The 20,896-nt window shown below is 48.6% G+C and overlaps 1 protein-coding gene across 2 annotated transcripts in view; it reads left to right on the forward strand.

Annotated features, from left to right (window-relative positions):
- The window catches only part of LOC134927206 (uncharacterized), a 605,974-nt gene that overhangs the window by 283,996 nt on the left and 301,082 nt on the right, over positions 1 to 20,896 (forward strand). The window lies entirely within an intron of this gene.

The raw sequence follows: 20,896 nt of genomic DNA on the forward strand, positions 1-20,896 counted from the left end.
ACGACGAGTGCACTGACGACACAGAGGTAGGTACAGCCGTGGCCTACCGTACTGCTTATATATATAATATATACTGTATATAAATGGACCTGGTGGACACTGTCAGCAGACTGCTAAACTAGTATGAAGAAGAAAAAAAACACCACAGGAGTGTTTTTCAGGCAGACAAACGTATACTGGACTGGTGGTCACTGTCAGCAAAACTGTGCACTGTACTCCTGCTATAACTGCTCCCCAGTCCCCAGTCCCCACAATTAGGCAGTGTGAGCAGAGCAGTGCACTCAGCACAGATATATCATGCAGCAGTGCAGCACACTGAGCACAGATATGGTGGAGCGTTTTTTTCAGGCAAAGAAACAAAGGATTAAACTCACTGCACTGTACTCCGAGTCCCTAACAGCTGCTCCCCGTCCCCAATCCTCCCCACAATATAACTAAGTCACTGAGTCAGTTTACTCTTTTCTTTTCTAATATAACGGAGAGGACGCCAGCCACATCCTCTCCCTATCAATCTCAATGCACGTGTGAAAATGGCGGCGGCACGCGGCTCCTTATATAGAATCCGAATCTCGCGAGAATCCGACAGCGGAATGATGACGTTCAGGCGCGCTCGGGTTAACCGAGCAAGGCGGGAGGATCCGAGTCGCTCGGACCCGTGTAAAAAAAAGGTGAAGTTCGGGCGGGTTCGGATCCCGAGGATCCGAACCCGCTCATCACTATTATTAATGCAGAGCAGATAGTATAACACTGAAAACCGGTAATGTGGAAAACAATGACAGGTAACTGAATCCAAACAACTTAAAAGTCTCTTGCAGCAGAACGTAAAATAACTTGATACTGAATGCAGGTGAAATAACAGAACTCCAATAGTATTTGAAAATACACAGTCTCTGAATAACACAAGATGAGATAAACTGATAATGGCTGGAAAGCAGAACTCCGGTATATATTAGAAACTCACAGTCTCTGTAAAGCACAAGTCCATATAGCCACACTTAGGCTAAAGCAGGAGTCTCTAAGCAAGTAGATGTTATTACTGCTGAGTTGCACAGATGGTATGCTGACAATTAGTGCACAGGTAAGTTAATGAGAAAGAACATCTGAGGAGAGTCTCTTACTGCTGATGGGTTTGAAGATGGATGTAGCTGAAGTCCGGAGTAACAGGAGAGCTGTAGAGATGGTTACTGGAGCATTGAATATAACCACAGGGGAACGCTAGAAACAGGAACACAGGAACTGGGAGAACTAGACACAGGGTATGTGACTCGTTCCCCAAGGCGATGTGAGTGAGCCCCGGACAGGAACTTATACCCCTTGCTCTGCAGTGATTGGTCACAGGGCCCTGACTGGAAACACAGCGCTGGATTGGATGCCGGGATCAGCTGAGTGCAGGTGTCATGGCAGCGTCCATACAGGCCAGATGCCGGCACACTGTGGAACACATACGCAGGACCAGACTCAGGGGTACTCAGCGACACGGGAGATGAAGCTCGCGGTCAGCGCATCCATGCAGCTGTGACTGGGGCCATGGCCTCCGGAGGCCTGCACACCAGCGCGCTGGTAAGTGAAACGCAGTTGACCGCCAATTCCTGACAATAGGTCTGAAGCTACTCTGAAACTGCACAAAAAAACTTTGTAGCCGCTCTGCAATCCTTTTGTAAGAGGGTTGCGGTGCGGTGTAGTGCCTGCTGCCATGCAGGTGTAGACTCACTACTTACCAGGCACCGCACTCTCTCTCACCTTCAGGTCACGGAACCTTCAACGGACCTGGAACCTTCAGTCAGACCCGGACACGATGACCTAGGGGGAAGGAGATTGCTGAGTGCCGTTCCTCCTACCTGGACCGAAACGCCCTCCGAAATAGAAAAATAGAGCTTTCGGGCTATTTGAAGGTCAGCCTGGGCGCACGGCCTCAGAGCCCGAATTTCATCTATCGGTACTCTCCCACCAGGTGTAAATTCAACCTTGCACCTGCGTGCAAGGTTCACCATTCACCCTGAAGGAAGGGAGACAGATAGGGACAATCACACATCGAAAGGGACACATGGACAGAGGTGTTACTCACTGTTGCCAATCTTGCATTGCAATCTTTCTCTCCACTTACAGGTCCCTGTATGGAGGCAAACAAACAACAGCCATGCAGGGCCTAACTCTATCCTGATGTAACACCACTACACTAACTACAACGGCAGAGCCCTCAAACTAGCTCTGTGTGTGTGGTGCGACAAAAATAAACAAACTATAGACAACCTTGGCCCTGCACGGAAACAACATACACACACAAATATTACAGTACAAGGTTAAATGGTGCTGTCCCTTTAAATCCCTACCTGCTCTCTGGGGAGTGGGAGCCATACAGCCTACCCATCTCCCGTTTCTGCACCCAGGCCAGAGACCTGACTTTATCCTCGGGCCTAGCGCCCGCCTAACTTGGGGCCCGTTGGGTGACCTGGGCCTAATGCCCAGGATCACCTTATATACCTAGTGGCCACAAATGAACTAGGGCCTAATGCCCTCTAATGTGGCTCAGGCCTAATGCCTGCTATTGTCCCACGGCCTAGTGCCCGCCTGCAGCGCCACAGGCCTGTGGCCTGACTGTGCCCACGGGCCTAATGCCCGAACACCCGGTGGTCTAGGGAGGAGAGAAGGGGGAGAGGGGGTGACAGGCGCCCTCATCGAGGGCCTACCTGTACCTGTGGGAGAGGCAAGGGGGAGCTTCGTTAGCTCTTCTGCATTCCTCCCCTGGTGGCCTTTCTGGGTCCTCAGCCGTGTTCTTCTGTCGCTGGCCCGTCCTGGCCAGCGGCGCCTCAGCCTCTTCTTCGCGTCCAGCCGACGCTGGACATCTTCCTTCTTGTTCCCGGCATCTTCCGGCCTCTTCTGCGGCCACCGGAGCTCTTCCGCCGCTCCTTCTGTCCGTCCCACTCTTCGGCGCAGCCTCCTCCATCTTCGGCTCCCGTCCGGCATCTGACGTCAGAAGCCGGGGGCGGGGCCTATGACGCGCCAAGCGACGATTGGCTCGCCGCGCCCGCCCGTGATTGGCCGGCGCCCCGCGAGCCGTGATTGGCTCGCAGACAGCGCTGGATTTGAAATCCCGCAGACGGCTCCTCTCATTGGTGGCCAAATTGGCGCAAAGTTTAAAGCACCGCTGCCCGCCGCTGCTGCCAGTCTGATGCAGGTAAAAGTCTGATCCCTGCACCGGACACTCGCCGTTGCACTTTTGATGTGCCCTGTGACACAGGGCACATCATTCTCTACACTTTCGTTTGCACTTCTTTCTAAGCTACAATACACTCCCAGTGGGAGGCGGCATAGCATTTGCACGGCTGCTAAAAACTGCTAGCGAGTGAACAACTCGGAATGGCCTCCAATATACAAGCTTTCTACGTCTAATTAATCAGCACAGTCTTCTCATGTGTCCTAGTCACATTGTGTTGCGATCATTTTGGGCAAAAAAAAGTTGCCTAACATTAATAGAGTGCCACAGAACCTGGCGGCTCACTCGCACAAGGCATTGCGCACTGCATGGCATATTAAGACTCCGTTGGTGATAACAATACATAACACAATTCTATTAGGTTAGAAGACCGTACTGTATACCAAAGTTCAATCCTTTTAGATCAGATAGATGTGTCCCAATCATATTTCTCCTGTAATCTACCAGATTGTCTTGTGACTTACCTTTGTCATCTGTCCTGTAGGATAGGATATCCATGTTTGCCTGTGTCTGCTCAGCATATAAACTCCAGCATTGGTCCTACAGTAATTCAGGTTTGTAAGCTAAATAGCACACAACTGGGCAAAACCATATTGCACTGCAGGTGAGGCAGGTGTAATGTGCAGAGAGATATAGCTTTGGGTGGGGTGTGCACAAACGGAATTCTAAATTGCAGTGTAAAAATAGAGCTGTGGGCTATATGCAGAAGCAGCCAGTATTTACCCTGCACATCTAATATATAAAAATGAAAATTTGTCCTTCTGTCTTTCTATACAAATCCACAGTTTACAAGCAAAGATCGTCAAATTTGACATACAAGCATATTAAAACACGACGGAGGCAACTAAAACAATTAGCACCCCTAAAATCCCTAGCACCCCTAGGGGGCAGACAGCAGCACAGAGTATATCAGGAGACAGCATAACCCTAGAATTGCTGGAGTAATGTACTAAAAAATTGGTACACATATGCCTTACACTCTGGAAACAAACACTGTGGGGGTCAGACACCCCTAGCACCCGTAGGGGTGCATAATTCTGGAATGCCTGCAGTAATTTACAACAACCTTGCTACACATATGACTTACACTCTGGAAACAAACACTGTGGGAGTCAGACACCCCTAGCACCCGTAGGGGTGCATAATTCTGGAATGCCTGCAGTAATTTACAACAAACTTGCTACACATATGACTTACACTCTGGAAACAAACACTGTGTGGGTCAGACACCCCTAGCACCCCTAGGAGTGGTACAGCAGCACAGAGTATGTCAGCAGACAGCATAACTGTGAAAGGGCTGGAGAAATTTACACCAAACTTGGTACACATCTGATTTACAATCTGGGAACAAACTCTGTGGGGGTTAGAGACCCCTAGCGGTGGGACAGCAACACAGATTATTTCAGGAGAAAGCATAACTCCCGAATGCCTGGACCAATTTACAACAAATGTGATACACATATGACTTGCAATCTCGGAACAAACACTGTGGGGTAAGACACCCCTAGCACCTCTAGGAGTGAGGCAGCAGCACTGAGTATTTCAGCAGGCAGAATGTCTGGAGCAATTTGCACCAAACTTGCTACACAAATGACTTACACTCTGGGAACAAACACTGTGGGGGTAACCAGGGTTGGACTGGCCCACAGGGGTACAGGGGAAACCAACGATGGGCCCCACTGCCTGGGGGCCCTCCTCTTCCTCTAGGGATCAAGTTCCAGACTGTGTTCTTTAATTATACATATGTGACATTATACTGCACAGGACTATGATGTATTCTCTACACTTCATTGCCAATATTTATCTGGTACATTATCATGCACGCACTAGCAGTATTTATATACTTGTCAAGGGGCCCAGCCCATGCACTCACTAATGGTTAGGCAAACCAATGTAGTGGCTGGCCACACCCCCTCTGGAGACTGACCACATCCCTAAATGGGCCCCTACCACTGCATTCCCCAGTGGGCCCTTTATGCCCCAGTCCAACCCTGGGGGTAACACACCACTAGCACCCCTAGGGGTGGGCTAGCAGCACAGACTATATCAGGACATGTATGAAATGTCAGTGATGACAGGGCTGCATGTGACAGGGCCAGTGACATGATGCGAGGAGGGGAATGCAGGTAGCACAAACCCACAAACTGAGAGTTATATAGTGGAAGTAGCATGGTCCCCCAGCAGCACAGAGTATATCAGGAGATACACAATGTGCTGTGCTATATACGAAACTGAAAAAATGTATACTTTCACTGGGGCACTGACATGATGTGAGGAGGGGAATGGAGGCAGCAGGAAGCCACAGACTGAGAGTTGTATAGTGGGAAGAGCAGGGTCCGTGGTGGACCAAAAAGGGGTCCGGTCACTATACATAGTGCTTCAGGGAAGCAAGATATGCCTATATACAATCAACGTAAATTAACAAACAACTATCATTCTAATTTACCATTCTCATCCCGTTGCAAAGGACGGGTATTCAGCTATCTACAATGTTATTTATACTGAGTGTTTAATATTTACATTTATATTTGGAAACAGACATTCTTAAAATCCCAGGCAACGCCTGGTACTCCAGCTAGTAAACAATATATTCCACCCAAATCTAAATCCCTCTGTACATGTTACATCTGCCCCACCTGCAGTGCAACATGGTTTTGCCCAGTTGTGTGCTTTTTTGCTTTGCTTACAAACCTGAATCAGACCCTGTCCCTGCTGCATTCCTTCCCAGGCTGATTACGCACCGAACAGTTCTGTGAGTGTGATTACAGATTCCTGATTGCAGCAGTGTTTTCAGCCCAAGGCCGGAATTCAGTTATGAGCTGTCACGGACCCCGGCCGCCCCGCTCTCCGAATACACCAAACCGAGAGTTGCGCCAGCGCCGTGCGAATCTACGCTGCCACCAGCAAAGACTTTTCAATGTATTACAGACGCTGCAGGCGTTTTTAGCTTTATCTGTAACCACAAACCTCAATATCTCATGAAAAAATAGGTAATATACTCCACTTGGCTTGGGTTCAAGAACACAGCAGTCAGAACTAATTATATTTCTCGTACGTCCTAGGGGATACTGGGAATCCATTTAGTACAATGGAATATAGACAGGTCCACTAGGAGCCATGGCACTTTAAGAAATTGATAGTGTGTGCTGGCTCCTCCCTATATGCCCCTCCTACCAGTCTCAGTTTAGAAAATGTGCCCAGAGGAGCTGGTCATGTCTAATGGAAGCTCCTGAAGAGTTTTCTGAATTAAATTTCTAACTTTGTTGTTTTCAGGCAGGGCTGGATGGCACCAGCCTGCCTGCTTCATGGGACTTAGGGGGGAATGGCCCAACCTCCAAAATGGTTAATGGTCCTGTTCCCCACTGACAGGACACTAGCTTCTGAGGGAATTATTCGCAAGCCCCACCACTGCGAGTGCACATTTCCACAGCACGCCGCCTCCCCTAACAGAGCCAGAAGTAAGAAGAGTGGTGAGTACTAAGCTGGCGTCCCATTTAGCGGGTCGCCGGCTATTATGGCGGCACAAGGGTATGGAGACACATGGGTTCTAACTGGGGCGGACTGCGTCTCCCGCCTATGTACAGACACAGACGCTGAACAGCGGACACAGTACCCAGACTGGCAACAAAGCCATAAAAAGGAGTCTGTCTCCATTTTATGAACTCAAACACATACATCCAGTATAAAAAAAGAGCGTGCCATTGAAGGGGTGGGGCTTCACTATGAGCGGATCCAACAGCTCACCAGTGAGATTTTCCCTCTGCAGCTGGCACAGATGCTGACTGACAGTCACGCGCAGCTCCTCCAGAGAGACTCCAGATTACCTCAGCTGTACCAGGAGGTCATAGCAGGGGGGAGCGGTTATTAGTGTACTAAGTCCCCAATCTAGGTACTTAGTCTGCGACCCGGCTAAGCTTGGCATTAGCGATTAAGGCGCAGTGAGCTGGCTCCAGAGTCTCTCTGTGTCTCCCTGGAAGGGTTCTTTGTGGTTTAATTGTGCATTTTACCTTTTCCTGTGTTTGTGGGCTGTCACTATACAGTATGTCAGACAAAGAGTGTGTTTCATGTAAGGTACAGTGTTCCTCTTTCCCAGAGGGTTCATTAGTGTGTACTCAGTGTAGTGTCCCTTCCCAAGCTAGTGGGTCAGAACCAGCATGGCTGGACTCCATTAGGGGAATGATTTTCTCCATTTCTACTAAGTTATCTCGAAATGAGAAAGAGACGCAATACTTAAGGCTGTGGATGAGTTGATGAAAATGGACTCATTACCCAAGACAGCATCTCAATCCTTTGCCATCTGTCCACAAAAACGTACTCTGGCCCATATCCTTCAGTCTGACTCGGATGATGAGGGGTCTAACATGGAGGAGGGTGAGGTGGACTCAGAGGTGGGGGATGGTACTCTGTCACAGGGAATAGAGGCTATCAGAGAGGTTCTGCATCTCCCTGATACAGTGACAGAGGAAAGTGAGGAATCTTATTTTAATATAAAGAAGAAATCCTCAGCTACCTTTTCTGCGTCAAAGGAACTAAATACCCTGTTTGAAGAACCGTGGGTTAATCCTGAAAAAAATTAAAATCCCTAAACAGGGAAAATTCCCTTTCCCTGCTGAAGATAGGAAGAAATAGGAAAATACACCAATAATAGATGCATCGATATCCAGGCTCTCACAAAAAATTGTATTGCCTGTCCTTGGTGCAGCTTCCCTAAAAGATGCCGCTGACCACAAAATGAAGACTACACTCAAATCTTGCAAGACCTACTATAGCATGGGCGTGGATTACAAAAGCCATTGCTAAATGGTCGGGTGATCTGATACAGGGGTTAAACACTTTACCTCAAGTTGTCTTGTTCCTACAATATATACAGGATTCTGCGAACTTTATGGTGGAAGCCATAAAAGAAATAAGGCCTACTTAATGCACGTACTATGGCTATGGCAGTGTCTGCATGCAGGGGTCTATGGCTACGCCAGTGGACTGCAGATGCGAACTCCAGGAAAGCCATGAAGGGCCTACCTTTCACAGGGGGAGGCCTTATTTGGAGACGAACTTGACAAATGGATCTCCAAAGCCACGGCGGTTAAGTCTACATATTTTCCTTTTGCAGGTCCCCCAACTAGGAAGGCCTACTCAGGACCCAATTTGCAGTCCTTTTGGACTGCCAAATTTAGGGGCAAGGCCAGAGGTTCCTCTACCGCCGGCAGAGGCGCTAGAGGTAAACCATGCAAACCAGCATCTACCGGTTCACAGAAACAGAGCTCTGGATCTGCTTCCTCCAAGCCTTCTGCATGATGGTGGACAGCGACGCCTGGAAGATCATCAGGTGGGAGCCCGGTTAAAATTCTTCAGTCACGTCTGGACAGGAACATGCTAGGATCCCTGGGTCATAGCTCTTATTTTCGAGGGCTACAGACTGGAGTTCCAGGAGCTTCCACCTCACAGATTCTTCAAATAAGGCTTACCAGTTTCTCAAGAGGCAAGTATAACCTTACAGGTCGCCATTCATAGACTGGTACAGACTCAGGTCATTGTTCCAGTTCCAACTCAACTGCGAAACAAGGGATACAATTCCAACTTGTTTGCAATACCGAAACTGGACGGTTCGGTAAGACAGATTCTGAACCTCAACTCGTTGAACCCGTACTTAAGAGTGTTCAAATTCAAGATGGAGTCTCTGAGAGCAGTGATCTCAGGTCTGGAGGAGGCGGAATTCTTCGTTTCTCTGGACATCAAAGATGCATACCTTCACATTCCGATCTGGCCGCCTCATCAGGCTTATCTATGGTTCGCACTGCAGGACTGTGACTACCAGTTCCAGGCCCTGCCATTTGGTCTCTCCACGGCATCAAGAGTGATGGCAGAGATGATGTTTCTACTCCGCAAACAGGGAGTGAACATAATGGCGTACATGGACAATCTTCAGATAAAGACGCTGTTCAGTGAGCGGTTGTTGGACAACATAGCCCTCTCAACCAGACTACTCCTGGATCACGGGTGGATTCTGAACCTTCCGAAGTCTCACCTAGAACCAACATTGAGGCTTCCTTTCCTGGGAATGTTTCTGGACACAAAGTCCCAGAAGGTGTTCCTTCCTTTGGAAAAGGCATTGGTAATCCAGTCGATGGTTCGGGCTGTCCTGAAGCAAACCCGGATATCAATGCATCTGTGCATTCGACTTCTGGGGAAAATGGTGGCCTCTTACAAGGCGCTTTAGTATGGAAGGTTTTATGTAAGACTATTCCAGCTCGATCTGTTGGACAAATGGTCCGGAACGCTTCTTTACATGCACCATAGGCCATGTAGTATTGGCTCACAGTCCCTTAGAGTCTGCGGCTGCTCAAGGTGCCCCCTGTTTCCCACACGTACCTCATAAGTTTCACATCCATTTCTGGCTGCTGGGTGCAGTCATGACAGTCAGAGTCAGGTGATTAACTAAACTGCAATGGGAGATCAAACTACAGTCAAGTGACGACCACAGCCAATCCATGGACAGCCAGGTGTTTAAAGCTCACATCTCAATATGGCCCTTTCCAGGAGGGACAAAATTCACTGTTCCCTTTTAATCTATCACCTGTAGTGAAACACCTTTCTTATCCACTAACTAGTTCCATTGGTGCTCCATTTGGGTCAAGTGCTGCAGATGGACACATTTACTGTATTCTCATAGCCTCCTATGGTGGGGAGAAGAAATGTGTAACATTACTGTATATGATATCATCATTTTATAGACTCTGTTAGCACATCATTTTTTTAAGAAATGGCATGTTCCCTACTTTACAGTATAAATACACTCAAAGTCACTGCAGTGTTCCATATTATAGGGGCATAGCTGCCCATGTATTAGAATTCCAGGGTTTTTAATCCCTCTACTGTTTTCTCTGTCCTCCTCTTTTCTTTCCACTCAGCCTGGGAGGGATGCTTTCTCAGAATGTTATGTGTCCTTCTATCAGGGCCGTAACTACGTGTGTGCCAGATGTGCCTGGCACACAGCGCAGTTGCCCTGAGGGCGCAACGGGCAGCAGCATGTCAGTCGCGCTGATGAGGAGAGAGCAGCCGCCGGAGACAGCGGAGAAGGAGGAGGAGGGAGGGGGACTGGAGCCACAGCAGCACAATATAATTGGTAGTAGCGCTGCTGCAGCTATCTCCTCTCCTTCCGTATTGGCTGCCCGGCACTGCTGGGATGCGGTTCCTTTATCCCAGCATTCACAGCAGCGCCAGGCAGCCAATACGGAAGGAGAGGGGACAGCTGCAGCAGCGCTACTACCAATTACATAGCACTGCTGCAGCTCCAGTCCCCCTCCCTCCTCCTCCTTCTCCCCTGCCTCCGGAGCTGCCAGCACGAGGTGCCTGACTGCCAGCGGGGAGAGATGGTAAGTACATCTCTCTGTCTCTGCCTCTGTCTCTCTTTCTCTATTTCTCTCTCTCTAATGCTCTCTGCCGCAATGTATAAAAAGGGGACGCTGTGTGTCGTAATGTGTAAAAAATGGGACGCTGTCTGCCGTAATGTGTAAAAAGGGGGACGCTGTCTGCCGTAATGTGTAAAAAGGGGGACTGCCTGCTGTAATGTGTAAAAGGGGTTCTACCTGGTGTATTGGCACTACTGTGCAGTGTAATTTGAATAATGGAGACTACTGTGCACCGTAGTATGAATTGATATTATTTTGTGGCCATACACCTTCCCTGTGAAGCCACGCCCCTATATATTTTTCACGTGCCTATGGTGCTCACTGCCCCAATCTTCCATGGGGGGGGGGGCGCCAATGCCGTTTCTTGCACACAGCGCTAAAATGCCTAGTTACGGCACTGCCTTCTATGGTTTTCCAATGGCTAACTTAAAATTATTATCGAACAATGGCCCTCATTCCGAGTTGTTCTCTCGCTAGCTGCTTTTAGCAGCATTGCACACGCTAAGCCGCCGCCCTCTGGGAATGTATTTTAGCATAGCAGAAGTGCGAATGAAAGATTAGCAGAATTGCGAATAGAAATTTCTTAGCAGTTTCTGAGTAGCTCCAGACTTACTCATACACTGCGATCAGTTCAGTCAGTTTCGTTCCTGGTTTGACGTCCCAAACACACCCAGCGTTCGCCCAGACACTTCCTCGTTTCTTCAGACACTCCCGCGTTTTTTCCAGAAACGCCAGCGTTTTTTCACATACGTCCAGAAAACGGCCAGTTTCCGCCCAGAAACACCCACTTCCTGTCAATCACAGTACAATCACCAAAACGATGAAAAATCCTTGTAATGCCGTGAGTAAAATACCTAACTTTTGTGTAAAATAACTAAGTGCATGTGCTCTGCGAACCTTGCGCATGCGCAGTAAGCGACTAATCACAATATAGCGAAAATCGGCAACGAGCGAACAACTCGGAATGACCCCCAATGTCAAGGGCCTTAATGTACCTGAGAAACATTCACATTTGTTACTGTTAGGCGCGGCGGTGTGCGGCCGTGCCCTGACAGTGCAGCGGTCACGGCCGCCGCACCTTCCTCCTTCCCTGCGCTCGCACGGCGCCTAGCAACGCCGGGACGCCGTGCGCACGATAGCCGCCGGGTCCCTGGCAATGCTATGACGCCGTGTGTGCAGGGCCGCCGGGTCCATAGCAACGGGGACGCCACAGGTGGACCGCGTTCCCCATTGCTAAGATTGGGTAATTAGGTTGCTCGTGCAGCAGGGCAGCTGCACGGCAACTAGTAATTAGGGTCTGGGGGCTGGTTCTGCTGGGCCTCCTGTTATTGGCCAGCTGGGCCTTTTTATGTGAGCCAGCACACTGCAGCCCTGCCGGTGATAGCTTCCTGTATGCTGTTCCTGCCTTGCAGAACTCTGTTCCTGTCAGCTGTGTTGGTGGATCTTGCTCCCTGCCCTCTTGTACTTTGGAGGTCCGAAGCTGGTCCTGGGAATCCTTCTAGTCCTTGCGAACCTGTTACTGTCATCTGGGGTTCTTGCCCGGTTTCGTGAGTAACGGCTTCTGCCGCGTGTTGCGGCCTATGCCGCTTAGTATTTACTTCACTTTGAATTGGTGCATTTGCGGAGGTTTCCGCTTTCACTGTCCTCCCCGGAACTCGGCGGTGCCGTGTGGGGGAGTGGACAGTGGTTTTCTTTGTAGTTCTTTTCCTTTGATGGTGTGCCGCACATACGTTTAGTTTTAGGTAGTATATAGCCCCTAGCTTGGTTGTTTCAGTTAGAGGTCCCCTTGTTATTACCCTGTCTCAGTTCACGCTTTGTCTCTCTTTAAGACCTGAGGGGGCATCGGAGTTGGGCAGACCTAATCCGCCCTTCAAACGCGGCTGCCATGGGCCCAAGAAACCATAGTCGTTCAGGCGTGAATTGATAACACGGGTAAGACAACGGAGGTAGGGTGCTAGGGGCTATTTCCTTCCCATTTCCCTATCCCAGCATTCCGTCTTGGTGCTCAGGACTCACTACATAAGATCTCCCCTGTCCTGAGCATCAGGATCGTAACATTATCACCGGACCAAAATATATATATTAAAAAAAAAAGGGGTTTAATTTTTTCCGTAGTATTGGTGGGCCTAGAAATTCGGCCTCATGAATCCGGCAGGTTTAGGGCCAAATCCCAGTCAGCTTTTGGTTAACCAAATACAGGAATTAACTCAGATGGTTCAGGACCTTACTCTTCGGGTGAGATCGCAGGAAGATCTTTTGCGAGCCTCCCCGAGTATGGTTCCAGAACCAAAGATGCATTTACCTGACCGTTTTTCGGGTAATCGAAAGGATTTTTTTAATTTTAAGGAAGCTTGTAAGCTTTATTTTCATTTAAGGCCCCGTTCCTCTGGTACTGAGTCTCAGCGGGTCGGGATTGTGATGTCTTTACTTCAGGGAGATCCACAGACCTGGGCGTTTGGGCTAAGAACGGATGCTGCTGCTTTGTTATCAGTAGACGCCTTTTTTAAATCCCTAGGCCTCTTATATGACGACCCAGATAGAGAAACGTCAGCTGAGAGCCACCTGCGTGCCCTTAAGCAAGGCAAAAATCCAGCAGAGGTGTATTGTACCGAATTTCGCCATTGGTCGAACGACTGTGGCTGGAATGACCCGGCCCTGCGCAGTCAGTTTCGCCTCAGTTTGTCTGAAGTTATTAAAGACAGTCTCCTTCAGTACCCCGCTCCTGAGACTCTAGACAAACTCATGGAGCTTGCTATTAAAATTGATCGTCGTCTCAGAGAGCGGAGGGCTGAAAGAGGAACAACTTTTAGGCCTAATCCTTGTGTATATACTTTTCCTGAGGACGTCGAGGAGCCCATGCAAATGGGTCTCTCCCGGCTATCCCCAGAGGAAAGTACCAGAAGTTCTTTGTTTATATTGTGGTGGTAAGGGACATATCGTACGTAACTGCCCGAACAAGCCGGAAAACGCTCTGACCAAGTGAATTATGAGGGGGTTCACTTGGGTCTGCAGTTAATCTCCTCTAATGATTCTCTATTAGTTCCTGTAAAGATTTCCTTTGGCAGCCTCAGTTCGTTGGTGTCGGCCTTTGTCGACAGTGGAGCTGCAGGAAATGTCATGGATTTAGCTTGGGCTAAGGCTTTAGGCGTTCCACAGATACCCTTAGATCAGGCTTTTTCAACCAGTGTGCCGTGGCACACTAGTGTGCCGCGACCAGTTGCAAGGTGTGCCGCGGAGTGAACTGTTGGCCCAAGCTCTTCTTAGAGGATCAGTCGAGCTCCGGCCGTGACCTATGCCTTGAAAACGGTGTGATATTATAGGTCACGGCTGCCGCGTCTTACCACCTAGCCAGCCCACCCGCCTGCATACACAGCTTTCCTTGCCCACCCACATCCACACCTGCCCAACCGCCCGCTGCTCAGTATTCGCAGAACTCCACTATGAACAACCCCTGCCACTGAGGGACAGGGAGGAGGACATCTGATAACATTTGTTATTTTATTTCTCCTGTGGGGGACAATAGGATTTCAATAGAATTTATGTGGGGAGAATAAGAATTTATGGGTGGAACAATGTGAATAATTCATGGGTAGAGCAATAGGATTTATGTAGGGAGCAACATGATTTATGTGGGGAGCAATGTGATTGATTGTGTAGGCCAATGTATGTGTGATTATGATTTTTTTACTGTGAGGGCCAATGTGTGTGTTTTTGTTTCTGTGGGGGACGGATGGTGTGCCTTGGCAATTTTAATATATTGTTCGGTGTGCCGCGAGTAAAAAAAGGTTGAAAATCACTGCCTTAGATAAACGTATCACCATGCATGGCTTGGATGGGGGTCCGCTTTCCAATGGGGTTATTACTCACCGCACACCTCCAGTACTGCTGACAGTGGGGACCCTACATTCAGAAGAAATAGAATTTTACCTTACACATTGTCTGGCAGTTCCAGTAGTTTTGGGTCACCCCTGGCTTGCCTTTCATAATCCCACCATAGATTGGCGGTCTGGGTAGATTTCCCAATGGGGTCCTTTTTGTGTTAAGGAGTGTATTTCCCATCCAGTCCGGGTTGCGGCAGTTACCCCAGAAGTTATTCCTTTGGAATATCAGGATTTTGCTGATGTTTTCTCCAAGGGTAATGCGGACGTACTGCCTCCCCATCGGTCCTATGACTTCGCTATAGATTTAGTTCCCGATGCCACTTTACCTAAGGGGTGATTATATGCCCTGTCCGGGCCAGAAACCATAATTATATTCAGGAGAGCCTGAAAAAAGGCTTCATTAGGCCCTCGAAATCTCCCTTGAGTGCAGGATTCTTTTTTGTTGAGGAAAAAGATGGGTCGCTCAGACCATGTATTGATTTTCGGGCTCTGAATAAAATTTCTGTTAAAAACGCCTACCCTTTGCCTTTAATTTCATTACTTTTTGATCAGTTACGCTCTGCCGTTATCTTCTCAAAAATCGATCTTAGAGGAGCTTACAATCTCATCCGAATAAGATCTGGGGATGAGTGGAAGACGGCTTTCAGCACACAGTCGGGTCATTATGAATACCTGGTGATGCCGTTTGGGCTGTCAAATACTCCTGCGGTATTTCAAGACCTCATCAATGATGTTCTTCGTGACTTTCTTGGAAAGTTCGTTGTTGTTTATTTAGACAACATTTTGATTTATTCTGAGTCTATGGAACAACATATTACCCATGTGCGTCTGGTCCTTCAAAAACTACGGGAGAATCATTTATACGCTAAACTAGAGAAAAGTGATTTTCACATCACGGAAGTGTCCTTCTTGGGGTATATTATTTCTCCCCAGGGATTTTTCATGGAACCGAAAAAACTCCAGGCCATCCTTAATTGGGCGCAACCCACAAATTTAAAAGCAATTCAGCGCTTCTTAGGGTTTGCAAACTATTATAGGCGGATCATTCTTACCTTTTCTGATTTGGTCGCTCCTATAGTAGCATTGACTAAAAAAGGAGCGGACCCTTCCAATTGGTCGCCTGAAGCCGAGTCTGCCTTTCAGGCCTTGAAGCAGGCCTTTGTCTCGGCTCCTGTTCTCAGGCACCCTAACCCGGAGCTCCCCTTTATAGTCAAGGTAGATGCTTCAGAGGTTGGAGTGGGGGCTATCCTTTCTCAGGAAGATCCGGAGTCTCAGGAATTACACCCTTGTGCCTCCATGTCCAGGAAATTCTCCTCCGCAGAATCCAACTATGACGCTGGTAATCGAGAATTGCTGGCAGTCAAATGGGCTTTCGAGGAGTGGAGGCATTGGCTGGCATACCATTACAGTGTTTACTGACCATAAGAACCTGCAGTATATTGAGTCAGCTAAACGGCTTAATGCTCGGCAGGCACGTTGGCCATTGTTTTTTACTCGTTTCAGGTTTATTATCACCATCAGGCCCGGTTTCAAAAATACTAAAGCTGATGCCCTGTCACGTTGTTTTCTTCCGGTTCGCAATAACCATCCTGCTACTACCCCCATAGTTCCATCATCTGTCATCCGGGCAGGCCTCACACAGGATTTATTTACTCAGTTAGTCCAGCTTCAACAGCTCCTGCTGATCGTCTCTTTGTCCCTGAATTTCTGAGAGGCACGGTTTTAGCTGAGTTTCATGACAACAAAGTCTCTGGTCATCCAGGTTACACTAAGACCTTGGAGTTAGTCTCTCGCTCGGTGTGGTGGCCTAGTCTTTCTAAAGATGTAAGGGAATTTGTCCATTCCAGTCAGGTATGTGCACAGCATTAGGTTCCTCGTTCGTTGCCGATCGGGCAACTCGTACCTTTAGCCATTCCTCTCAGGCCATGGTCACATATATCCATGGATTTTGTGGTGGACCTTCCTCTTTCAGACGGATTTCGAGTCATTTGGGTGGTAGTAGATCGTTTTAGTAAGATGGCCCATTTCATTGCTCTTCCCCGATTACCCTCTGCTCAAGGGTTGGCAGTCTTGTTTCTCCGTCATGTGTTCAGGCTCCATGGCTTGCCAGGGATATTGTCTCTGATCGGGGTCCGCAATTCATTGCCCGTTTCTGGAAACGTTTTTGTGCCTCATTAAATATGAAACTCTCTTTAACATCTGGGTACCATCCACAATCTAACGGACAAACCGAACGAGTTAACCAGTCATTAAAACAGTATTTACGGTTGTATTCGGCCAAACTCCAGAATGATTGGTCTGAATTTCTTCCTTTAGCTGAATTTGCCTATAATAACTCTTGTAATTCTTCCACCAAGGAGTCCCCATTCTTTTCAGTCTTTGGCTTTCATCCTAGAGCCAACTCTTTTTTCCCTCATTCTCCAGTCTCCTCGTTGACCTTAACCTCCCATCTCAGAACAATTTGGAGAAAGGTGCACCTTGCCCTGAGAAAAGCTGCTTTCCCAGAAAAGAAATTTTCTGATAGACTCCGACGTCCTTGCACTTTTAAGGTGGGAGATAAAGTGTGGTTGTCAACTCGCAACATCAAGCTCCGACAACCCTCGGCTAGATTGGGACCCAAATTTATTGGACCATTCCTTATCATTAAGAAAGTCAACCCAGTTGCTTTTCGGCTACGCTTGCCGAGATCTCTCAAAATTGGCAATACTTTTCACTGTTCCCTATTGAAACAGTATTTTTCTTCCAGGAGATTTCCTCGGGGGACTTCCCAGGGTAGATCTCCGGTGGATGTTCAGGGGCAACAAGAGTTCTTGGTGGAGAAGGTTTTAGATTCTAAGCTTCCTCGTGGTCGGCTCTATTTTTTGGTCCACTGGAAAGGTTATGGCCCTGAAGAAAGGTCTTGGGTGTTGGATAAGGATTTACATGCTCCTAGACTTAAGAGGACATTCTTTCAGGAGTTTCCTCAGAAACCTGGTTCTAGGGGTTCGTTAACCCCTCCTCAAGGGGGGGTACTGTTAGGCGCGGCGGTGTGCGGCCGTGCCCCGACAGTGCAGCGGTCACGGCCGCCGCACCTCCCTCCTTCCCTGTGCCCGCACGGCGCCTAGCAACGCCGGGACGCCGTGCGCCCGATAGCCGCCGGGTCCCTGGCAACGCTAGGACGCCATGCGTGCAGGGCCGTCGGGTCCATAGCAACGGGGACGCCACAAGTGGACCGCGTTCCCCGTTGCTAAGATTGGGTAATCAGGTTGCTCGTGCATTAGGGCAGCTGCACGGCAACTAGTAATTAGGGTCTGGGGGCTGGTTCTGCTGGGCCTCCTGTTATTGGCCAGCTGGGCCTTTTTATGTGAGCCAGCACACTGCAGCCCCGCCGGTGATAGCTTCCTGTATGCTGTTCCTGCCTTGCAGAACTCTGTTCCTGTCAGCTGTGTTGGTGGATCTTGCTCCCTGCCCTCTTGTACTTTGGAGGTCCGAAGCCGGTCCTGGGAATCCTTCTAGTTCTTGCTAACCTGTTACTGTCATCTGGGGTTCTCGCCCGATTTCGTGAGTAACGGCTTCTGCCGCGTGTTGCGGCCTATGCCGCTTAGTATTTACTTCACTTTGAATTGGTGCATTTGCGGAGGTTTCCGCTTTCACTGTCCTCCCCGGAACTCGGCGGTGCCGTGTGGGGGAGTGGACAGTGGTTTTCTTTGTAGTTCTTTTCCTTTGGGGGCGTGCCGCACATACGTTTAGTTTTAGGTAGTATATAGCCCCTAGCTTGGTTGTTTCAGTTAGAGGTCCCCTTGTTATTACCCTGTCTCAGTTCACGCTTTGTCTCTCTTTAAGACCTGAGGGGGCATCGGAGTTGGGCAGACCTAATCCGCCCTTCAAACGTGGCTGCCATGGACCCAAGAAACCATAGTCGTTCAGGCGTGAATTGATAACACGGGTAAGACAACGGAAGTAGGGTGCTAGGGGCTATTTCCTTCCCATTTCCCTATCCCAGTATTCCGTCTTGGTGCTCAGGACTACATAAGATCTCCCCTGTCCTGAGCATCAGGATCGTAACAGTTACATACTTTTCATATGGATAGAATAGATATAGCATTTCTACAGGAGATTCCACGTTTGTCTTCTAGGTACTAAGCTATTGGATATTTCAATAACTTTTCAGGTGCTAAGGTCAGGGGGTTTGTTATTCTTTTCTCCAAATTCATCCAGCTTTCAGATATACAAGTGGTGTCAACGGGTGATGGAAGGGGTCTATTGTTAAAGGTAACGATTGCATCACAACGTTATACTTTTGCCAACCTGTATGTACCTAACACCGGTCAAACTCAATTTTTACATAAATCCCTGGAATTTATTGAATCTCATATTGAAGGGATACTGATAGTTGGTGGAGATTTCAATTAGGCCATGAACCGCTCTTAGATACGTCTACCGGAGCTCCTTGAGCTTTGTTTCGGCAAACGAGACTGTTTATAGAAATTTTAAATGAATTTCAATTAGTTGATTCCAGGAGGTTATTACATCCTGCAGAGAGGGACTATTCATTCTCTCCCCCCCCATGGGTCGTATTCACGTATTGACTATTTTTGTATAACTCACTCCCACTTGGATGCACTGCTTGAGGCAACAATTGGTCAGATTACGTATTCAGACCATGCCCCTATAACTGTAACTGTGAACAATACTTATGCGAGGTCTCGGCAGTGGCAGTGGAGATTAAGGGGTATATGCAATTGTGGTCGAATTCCAGGTGGAATTCGACCTTTTTTCAATTCGACACAATTCGACAGTCGAATTCCGGCCGGGGGGTGCCGGAATTCGACATATTCAATACAGAACGGATTAGACAGTCCCGCTGTCGAAAAACGGAGGAATTGACGAAAAAGTGCGTCCTGGATTCGACTTTTCTGACGGTGCCGAAATGGTTAAAGAACAAAGGAAAAAAATGCGTGGGGTCCCCCCTCCTAAGCATAACCAGCCTCAGGCTCTTTGAGCCGGTCCTGGTTGCCAAAATACGGGGGGGGGAATGACAGGGAATCCCCCGTATTTTAACAACCAGCACCGGGCTCTGCGCCTGGTCCTGGTGCAAAAAACATGGGGGACAAAGAGAGTAGGGGTCACCCGTATTTTTTGTACCAGCACCGGGCTCCACTAGCTGGACAGATAATGCTACATCCGGGGGACACTTTTATACCGCTCCCTGCGGCCATGGCATTAAATACCTAACTAGTCACCCCTGGCCGGGGTACCCTGGAGGAGTGGGGACCCCTTCAATCAAGGGGTCCCCCCCCCCAGCCACCCAAGGGTCAGGGGTGAAGCCCGTGGCTGCCCACCCCCCATCCAAGGGCTGCGGATGGGCAGCTGATAGCCTTGTTGAAAATGAAATAATATTGTTTTTTGCAGAAGAACTACAAGTCCCAGCAAGCCTCCCCCGCAAGCTGGTATTTGGAGAACCACAAGCACTAGCATGCGGGAGGGGGGGGGGAGAAACGGGCCCGCTGGTACCTGTAGTTCCTCTGCAAAAAAAATACCCAAATAAAAACAGGACACGCACACCTTGACAAGTACAACTTTATTTCACACATGCTGACACATACATACTTACCTATGTTGACACGATGTTCGGTCCACTTCTCCAAGTAGCATCCATGGGGTACCTGAAAAGAAAAGATAATTATACTCACCTAAATCCAGTGTCCTGTGATATTTGTAATCCACGTAGTTGGCAAAAAAAAAAACGCATACCCGGACCACACAGACTGAAAGGGGTCCCATGTTTACACATGGGACCCCTTTCCCTGAATGCTGAGACCCCCTGTGACTACTGTCACAGAGGGGTCCCTTCAGGCAATCAGGGAGCGCCACGTCGTGGCACTCTCCTGAATCCCTATGTGCATCTGAGCTGGCAGACAGCGCATCGCACAGCACCTCCATTAGTTTTAATGGTGGGAACTTTGCGGTCAGCGGTGAGGTCACCAGCGGTCAGCGGCTGACCGCGTGTGACCGGGTATGCGGTTTTTTTTTTGCCAAGTACAAGGATTACAAATATCACAGGACACTGGATTTAGGTGAGTATAATTATCTTTTCTTTTCAGGTACACCCCATGGATTCTACTTGGAGAAGTGGACCGAACATCGTGTCAACATAGGTAAGTATGTATGTGTCGGCATGTGTGAAATAAAGTTGTACTTGTCAAGGTGTGCGTGTCCTGTTTTTATTTGGGTATTTTTTTTGCAGAGGAACTACAGGTACCAGCGGGCCCGTTTCCCCCCCGCATGCTGGTGCTTGTGGTTCTCCAAGTACCAGCTTGCGGGGGAGGCTTGCTGGGACTTGTAGTTCTTCTGCAAAAACCAATATTCTTTCATTTTCAATAAAGCTATCAGCCCCCCATCCGCAGCCCTTG

This window comes from Pseudophryne corroboree, chromosome 1, assembly GCF_028390025.1.
Source record: "Pseudophryne corroboree isolate aPseCor3 chromosome 1, aPseCor3.hap2, whole genome shotgun sequence".
Classification (NCBI taxonomy): Eukaryota; Metazoa; Chordata; class Amphibia; order Anura; family Myobatrachidae; genus Pseudophryne; species Pseudophryne corroboree.